Below are 7,500 nucleotides of genomic sequence, written 5' to 3'. Positions count from 1 at the left end.
TTGTACTTCTAACAAATTGAAAAACTACCTGTAGAGGTAAAAATTTCTATCTCCTTGTGGACTAGTTTCCCAAAAATGTAATAATTATTAATAGTACATGTAGCAACAGTTTTAAAACTGTTGTTGCCTAAATTTTAAACAAGATCTTTTGAAAATGAACAAACAACAGTATACAATTTAGATTGAATCTCAGATAATTAATTAATAATTATTACACATGTTAGTAAAAAGCCACATGAAGAATTCTCAATCTAACACCAAAAGAAGCAATGGCTGGCCACTTCAATTTCTGTTCACTCTGGGACATACAATACATGTAGTCAATTTATAATCTGAGCTCTAATGGAAATAGTAAAATAATGCTTCTCTAGTATTTACCTTCACTTATGTAAGGTTTAGGTTTTAGGTTGTTTTTTGTTTGGGACAGAGGAATGGAATTTGGAATAAAGAAACGTGGTGTAAACATAAACATAAACATAAATATGGTTAATTGACCAAGTGTGAGGTCAAGATGACTGGATATTTGCCAAGTTTTTTTGCGTTCGTCTCGGCCCATAAACACGCAAAAAAAGAACCAGGCCAATATCCAGCCATCTTGACCAAAAAAGCTTGGTCAATAAAGGATTTATTATACGTGATAAAACACTAAAAAAATTATCTTTGATCTTGCGGGACCAAGTGAGAAAGCCGAGGTCCATAAACATGCAAAAAAAGAACAAGGCCAATATCCAGTGATCTTGACTGAAAAAGCTTGGTCAATAAAGAACTTCTTATATGGGATAAAACACTAAAAAATTATCTTTGATCTTGCAGAATCAAGCAAAAAATCCTGAGTGGTCAGTATAGCTCCATCTCGCCCAAGTGGGAAGCCAATCACAGTGCGGGATTTGGTTCATCTTGCCCGCTCATGGAGCAAGTCATAAGTTGTATAATTAAATAGCGCGCTCGTAATTATTGAAAAGGAAAAAAGTGAGCTGGACAGAGGGAATAAAATTTGGGAATGTTAAGATAATTAAGAAAGTGAATGAAAAAAGTAATAAAATCTAATACTAAAGAATCTAAATTATATAAAATTTAAATTATTAGATAGAATGGAGGAATTACTACCCACAAACATTGATTTTAATCATAACATCCAACTTGAATGGTGACACACACATGGGCAATCCAAATCACTTGTAAAGTACCATGTAACACACACAGGAGCTGTACTCTTGACGAGTTACATTGTACGTGTACAGGGGAGGAGTGATCAGTTAGACGAATGATGAGCTACAAACTTTCAATAGGAAGAGTAGGAAGGTGATGATGATGAATAACGTGCAGCACTACATGTATATTACAGCTGTAGTAGTGAAGCTTGTGTCTGAGAGGAAGAAAACAATCTGGGATGGTCAATGTTTGTTCCTGTAAAGAATACATGTAAGAAAGAGGTAATGCTTAAGGGCCCACAGATGGATTTTTCATGCGTTGCCAAGGAAGTGAAATGCTTCTTGTGGTGACTGACGTCATCATATCGTGAGCTGACCGGAAAACCCACTCACAATCAAAAATCACCACACAAACAGTTGCTTGCATTGAAGGTTTTTCCTCACCCTTCCTCGCACTCGTTCTCAGATCAACTGCGCTTGCATAAACGAACTGACTTCTTGTTTGAGAAAAAGCTACATGTAAATTTCCAGCAGTCTTTAAATTGAATTAATTTCTTTTATATGGCACGTTTCACCCCCAAATAGAGAGTATAGCTACAGTAAGCATTGATTTTTTTCAAATTATCTTTTTTGAAAACGTTATAGGTATTTCAGTATCGTGTATCTCTTTAAAAAGAACATTTTTCAAAATAAAAAGAAAACCATGCTTGGCTGGATGCAAAAGCAAATACAAATTATCAAACCACTGATTAAATACCCAAAATGTGTAGCACATAGACAAATTTAGAGTTTTCTTTTATTGGTCACGTGACCATGGGAGTGGCATGATATGTAACATCATATTTAGGGTCATTGGTTTACAAAAGTTGGAAACTGACAAAAATTTTCTCAAATTACTTAACCATTACATCCCTAGCAACGCACCCCCAAAAACAAGTCAGTAGGTCCTTACGGAAAGTATGTACAATGTAGCTGAGAGAGAACAGTGAGGAGGAATGATGCAAAAGCACCAAGAAAGCATTGGAAGAACGAAAAGCAGGATTTCCAAAATGCAAGGTCTGTACAACTTATGTCAGAGAAATGGGACAAAACTTGGAAATAGAATTAGATGAGAAAAAACCACTGGGAAGGCTGCACCAAAGCACTTATTTGTTACAGTAGTGCCTGGGAAAAAGAAATAACAGCAAACAGCTGAGCCTCCCCTGTGCATAATTTAAATATAGCAAAAACAGAGAGAGATAGTGAGTCACCTGGTCAGTGAATGTAGCAAACGCGCACAATGAGAATACAAAAAGAGACATTCATAGGTCCATGTGCACTTTGACAGTTACATGAGAAAGGGCAGATTTGAGAGAACTAACAGAATGATTGTAAGGACATGAGCCTGTGGCAGCCAGAGAAACAAGGCCTGTAAGATCTGGTGGAACTTCACAATGCAATTTGACCAATTTTCCGTAAAAGAGCATCATTTATTTTAACTACACTTGAGGTGTAATTTAGGAACAAAAGAGTAAACAAATGTAAGCGATCGATACACAGTTCATCGTCGGCCTGTGCGGCTGTGACTTCGCCATGGCCAATGTTAATAACCAAGCGATTGAATACATTCAAGTTTCATGTTTAACACGTTAATTTTAACACTAACTCCAAAGAAAAGTTGCATAATTTGCAAAACAGACAAGTTACGTACAAAACAAGAACCGAGACAATGACACGTGTGCGCCCAGAATTAATATCAACAGGGTCGCACAAAACAAAAATTTAAAATACTGTACTTTGCCTTTGGAGTCTCTGTCATTTCACTCACGATAAGCGAACTAATAATTGAAATTCACTTGGAAAGCATGCAACAAACTGAACTTCGACTGAATTGTTTTATTATCACTGGCGGCAGATCGAAAGTGTCGCCGATTGTCGCACGTAAAAAAACAGCTCAGTATCATGTCACGCAACACGTGCGAATTGTGTGAGAAATGGGAATGTTCAATTTCCTTGTGAAATACGCCGTTCGCATGTTTTTCCTGGCGTCCGTAAATTTGCATAAACATTCGATTTTTTTCTGCGTCCAACTGGACCCTTTGTTCGATATTCTATGCGTCTAAAAGAAAAAGGAAAACGAGTGCGTCCCAGGACGCAATGATGCACTCTGGATCTCTGCTAATGTATAAAGTTAGAGTTGCTTTGCTGATAAATTACGCATTGAGGTCAAGTCTGTAATAATGGGCTTGGTTCCGAGCCGTACAGTCCTAGTTCTCCTTGTCATCATCTCTAAAGCTGTCAGGTGTACCACAAAAACTATTTTGTGCTCTTCTTGTTAATGTCCACTTTCTTAATGCTTCGTTCAATTTTAGGGAAGCAGTTTTTTGTATTTCACCCACTCCACCCTAGTCCCACAAACACCTCATCTCCTCCACCACTCACATGTGTGATTCTCGTACTGGTCCATACTCAAACTACATTAGCCCTTTGACTACGGTATACACTTGCATGCCACTTTAAAAAGTCAATGCTTGAAAATTTGAAATCCTTATAATGTGGTTGCAACAAATCTCAAGTGTACTACATGTATATAATGAGCTGTTTAAAAGTAAGGCCTTGACCATTGGTGATTACAGTAATATTGAACTTGTATTCTATGAATTTTTTCTACCTCAGTGTTCCTCTTCCAAAGAATGATTGTCTTCTTATTCATAATGACTCAACTTGACATCTTGAAGTTCCTTGTACAGTAAATTATCCTGTAAAAAAAATTAATTATGGACAAAAAGGTTAAAATTGAAACCATCATTAAATTTTATGTGAGCAAGGGTGAGATCACACTAAGAAAATATTTGGTCTGATTAAAAATTAAGAAGTAACAAAAGTATTACTACTTTGGGCTTTCACTTAATTCAAGGGAAATAATTTCATTGCATTAGTCTTTATAACCAATGTGTGTACAGCTGTAAGGGCCAGACGCAACGTACTCTATCTTACAATTAATGTAATTCCATTTAGAGATTAATTCCTGTTTACAGTCTATTAATAACAGTTACAAAATATTACAGTAAAAAGAAGAATAAAGGAAAAATACAAAAACTTAATTGATTAGTTTGATAAATTGGTTGCCTCTAAAATAAAACTATTGCATCATTAATTGACCTACGTATACAAAGAAATTTTAGCAAATTGTAAAATTTGAAGGTTTTGGACATAATAATTTCACTTAATTTATGATATACAAAGTCATGTAAAAATTAATAACCAGACATTCCTAAATAAACAAAAATTCCAAGCAGTGCAATCAAGTCCTAATTAATTTGTGTTATGTAAGGAAATCTTAATCAAATAGAGAATCACCAATCTCACTGAAAACAGACCTTCCATGACACTTTGCATGACTAGAACTTTTTGGACAACAGAAGGAGAAAGTAAATTCCATTCTACATGTACAATGTAATTGTGGCGTGGAAACAGTCTCCAAAAAGTATGAAGAAAAGGTTTTGCTTAAGACATAATACAAATGAACTCCTTACCATCGATAGAAAACTTCTTTCCTTGTTCTTTGACTAGTTCCTCTCTTCTTGACGAGATTCAGTGTCTTATGTCTGTATTGACAAAACAATGGATAACAGAATAATTATTTTCCCACCAAGGAGTTGACACTGAAATACATGAATCTGAGCACTTAAATAAACACCAAGGTTTAAAAAATCAAACATAACATTTGGCAAACCAGGAAAATACTTTCAAAAATCACAGTGGCATTAAAATTTAATTATTCAGTATAACACAGGAAAGGCTGGCTCTAGATGTTAAGCCGCCAGACAGGATTTTGAAAATACTCTGTGTTCGGCAGTCTGATGATTTCTCAATTTTGCCTCATTGTGGTGAAATATTCAATACCGTATTTACCCGTGTATAAGTCGACCTTTTATGGCCTCAAAAGAAGCTCCAAAAATCGCCCTCGACCTATACACGGGTCAAAGACTTTGAGCCAAGTTCCAGCTAAGTAATTTAATCAAAATTAACATAATAATGTAGTCTTGGGCATAACGAATGCAGTGGACAAAAGCCGACAAAAGAAAGACTTCAAAATTAAACGAATGTAAGCAATTCCAGTTGAAATAAAAGAGGATTTGTCCAACTCTAAATGTTGAAGATACTCACAAGCACAAATATAAAATAGACACTGGAAATTTTCGTTTTCCAAAGGCGGAAAGCTCTAAAAGGCATTTCTGTTTCTTCAAATAAAAACTCGATCGTTCAACAGCTTAGTAACCTGGCGCAATACCTCGTGTTTGTGTGCAAGCATTGTCACTTGTGTTGCCTGAAAATGCTAGTTGGTAATGAATGTTTTTTATTCTTTATACAAACCTGGCTGACTTAAATGCTTTTGCAAACTTCGTATTGTTTGGTTTATGATCGAGTTTTGTTTTGTTTGTCATTTGAGAAATTATAAGTCAAGGACCAATTAAACCTTGAACAATTTCGCATCGTTTGAAAGTTATTTTCAAAGATTGCCTCCTGCTTCCTGTGATGTTGTGCTTATCCTCTAAAGCCCTTTATCCTTGAACAACGAAACAGGTTAGTTTGAGGTTTACATGTTCGATTTTCTGAGAACTTTTTCGAAACTCAAGGACAAAATGCCCGAATATACGACAGATGCTTAACCACAAAACTATTAAGCGCTTGAGGCCCTGATTTTTTTGTGTATCCACATTTCCAGAAATCTAAGAATACAAGATTAGTGTCCCATGAACATTTAACAAAGAAATTAAGAAATTGCTTTTTTTGCCATCAAAAATGGGGGTCGACTTATACACGGGTAAATACGGTATTCAATGATATTTTCATTTAGACTACAAAGAAGTTGTCAGTTACATGTACAGCTGTCAATCTGTTGAATTGGCTTTAAATTTCCACTGTGTTTAAATAGTACCTGTAGGTACTTGTCGGAATAAGCAAATGCTAACCGTTTTAAAATAAGTGCTTAGACTTAAATACAGATCCTTGGCACCTCTCAAATGTGTTTAAAACCTTAAATACTGTTTAACAGCGCTTAATAAAAAGGGAACTTTTAAAACATGCAGGTCATTTAGTGATTTGAAACCTCCTACCGGCTGCTGATGATTGCTAATTTTTCAGACACTTCCTACGCAATACACCTCTACAAGGGCGATGGAAAGAAGTTTGATTAAAAATTGTTTCCATGTTTGGCACACAAGAAAATAGAATACGTCAAATGGCTAACTACACTTTGCGGAAAACAAAGTTAATTCTGTACAGTTGCTTTCACACCAAGTACTTGATGTCAGCTTGCTTACAAAATCCAATATTGCGGAAACTCCCAAATTAATTTTGTTTGTACCCTTGCAAGTTGTTCCGCGCAAGAAATTCCGATGAAACTGGAACCTTGTTAATTATTTTCAACAACTGGATTCCAAATCAATTCCAAATTTCCTGTAAAAGTGGAGGTTCTCCTTTACTATTAATTGTTATGCGAACTTTTTAACACACATGCAATCAAGTACGTACGTATCTTTCTTTCCTCTGAGTCAATTCTTTCATTCATGGACCGTTTAAATTTGTTTAGGAGGTTAGTCCACAGCCACGAAATACGATACTGAGCCAGAAACATTTCTTACATAAGACATTAGAGCATGAAATTATCTTTACCTAAGACAGGTGGGTGATCACAAAGGAATCCTGCCATGGTCGCCGCCATGTTGAAGGCTGAGAAGACCCTGGGAACGAGGTTGTTCCATACGTCACCACACAGGTAACCCAATGAACGCGAGGATACCTTGAGGTCATCCATAGTATAGCATAACAGAAGCTGATCATAGAAAAGCTGATCAAAGGTTTAAGACCACAAAAACACAATAATTTTCAGAGTAAGTTTCATTTTTTCCCATATACGGGGTTGTAATTTTGTAAGGAGACCTCTCTCGTAAATCTTGTTAGTATATGGAGGTCTCCTCGCCCTTCCTGTTAGTGTTTTGTCAGGAGCCCGTTTGTACGGCGTTTACACAGACCGATTTATTTAATTTCCCCGCGAATGAGACTCCTGCAGGAGCCCGATGACTAATCACAGGAAACCTTGACGTCATAGCATCACAGAAGCGGAAATGCCTTTGTTGTTTTGTGGCAAAGGTAGTCCAAAGATAGATTGGTCTGTAAAAATGTCGCAACATAGGTTTAGTATGGGAGTTGCTCGCTGCTACTTATGGGCTCCTGGTTTTGTAAAGAAAAAGAGAGACCGTTGATCGTCTAACCAGAGTTAAGCAGCGTTCCAAGTAACTTTCGTTTTAGCCAATCCTAATGTATGACGGCTTTTCTTTCTCGAGGACAATGTTGACGAGGTACA

At 36.3% G+C, this 7,500-nt stretch overlaps 1 protein-coding gene across 6 annotated transcripts in view; it reads right to left on the bottom strand.

Annotated features, from left to right (window-relative positions):
- LOC137973620 (D-inositol 3-phosphate glycosyltransferase-like) overlaps nt 1–6,865 on the bottom strand; it is a 34,030-nt gene extending 27,165 nt beyond the window's left edge. For 5 of the 6 annotated variants that reach the window (XM_068820462.1, XM_068820461.1, XM_068820465.1 and 2 more), the window contains exons 1-3: nt 6,810–6,865; nt 4,667–4,738; nt 3,802–3,889 (exon numbers count right to left, since the gene is read on the bottom strand). The gene's annotated coding sequence lies outside the window, so the exon portion shown is untranslated. The other variant, XM_068820464.1, reaches the window with a different exon arrangement.
- Between the last annotated feature and the right edge of the window lie 635 nt (nt 6,866–7,500).

Source organism: Montipora foliosa, chromosome 10, assembly GCF_036669935.1.
Source record: "Montipora foliosa isolate CH-2021 chromosome 10, ASM3666993v2, whole genome shotgun sequence".
Classification (NCBI taxonomy): domain Eukaryota; kingdom Metazoa; phylum Cnidaria; class Anthozoa; order Scleractinia; family Acroporidae; genus Montipora; species Montipora foliosa.
This window is presented reverse-complemented; position numbering and strand designations above follow the sequence as displayed.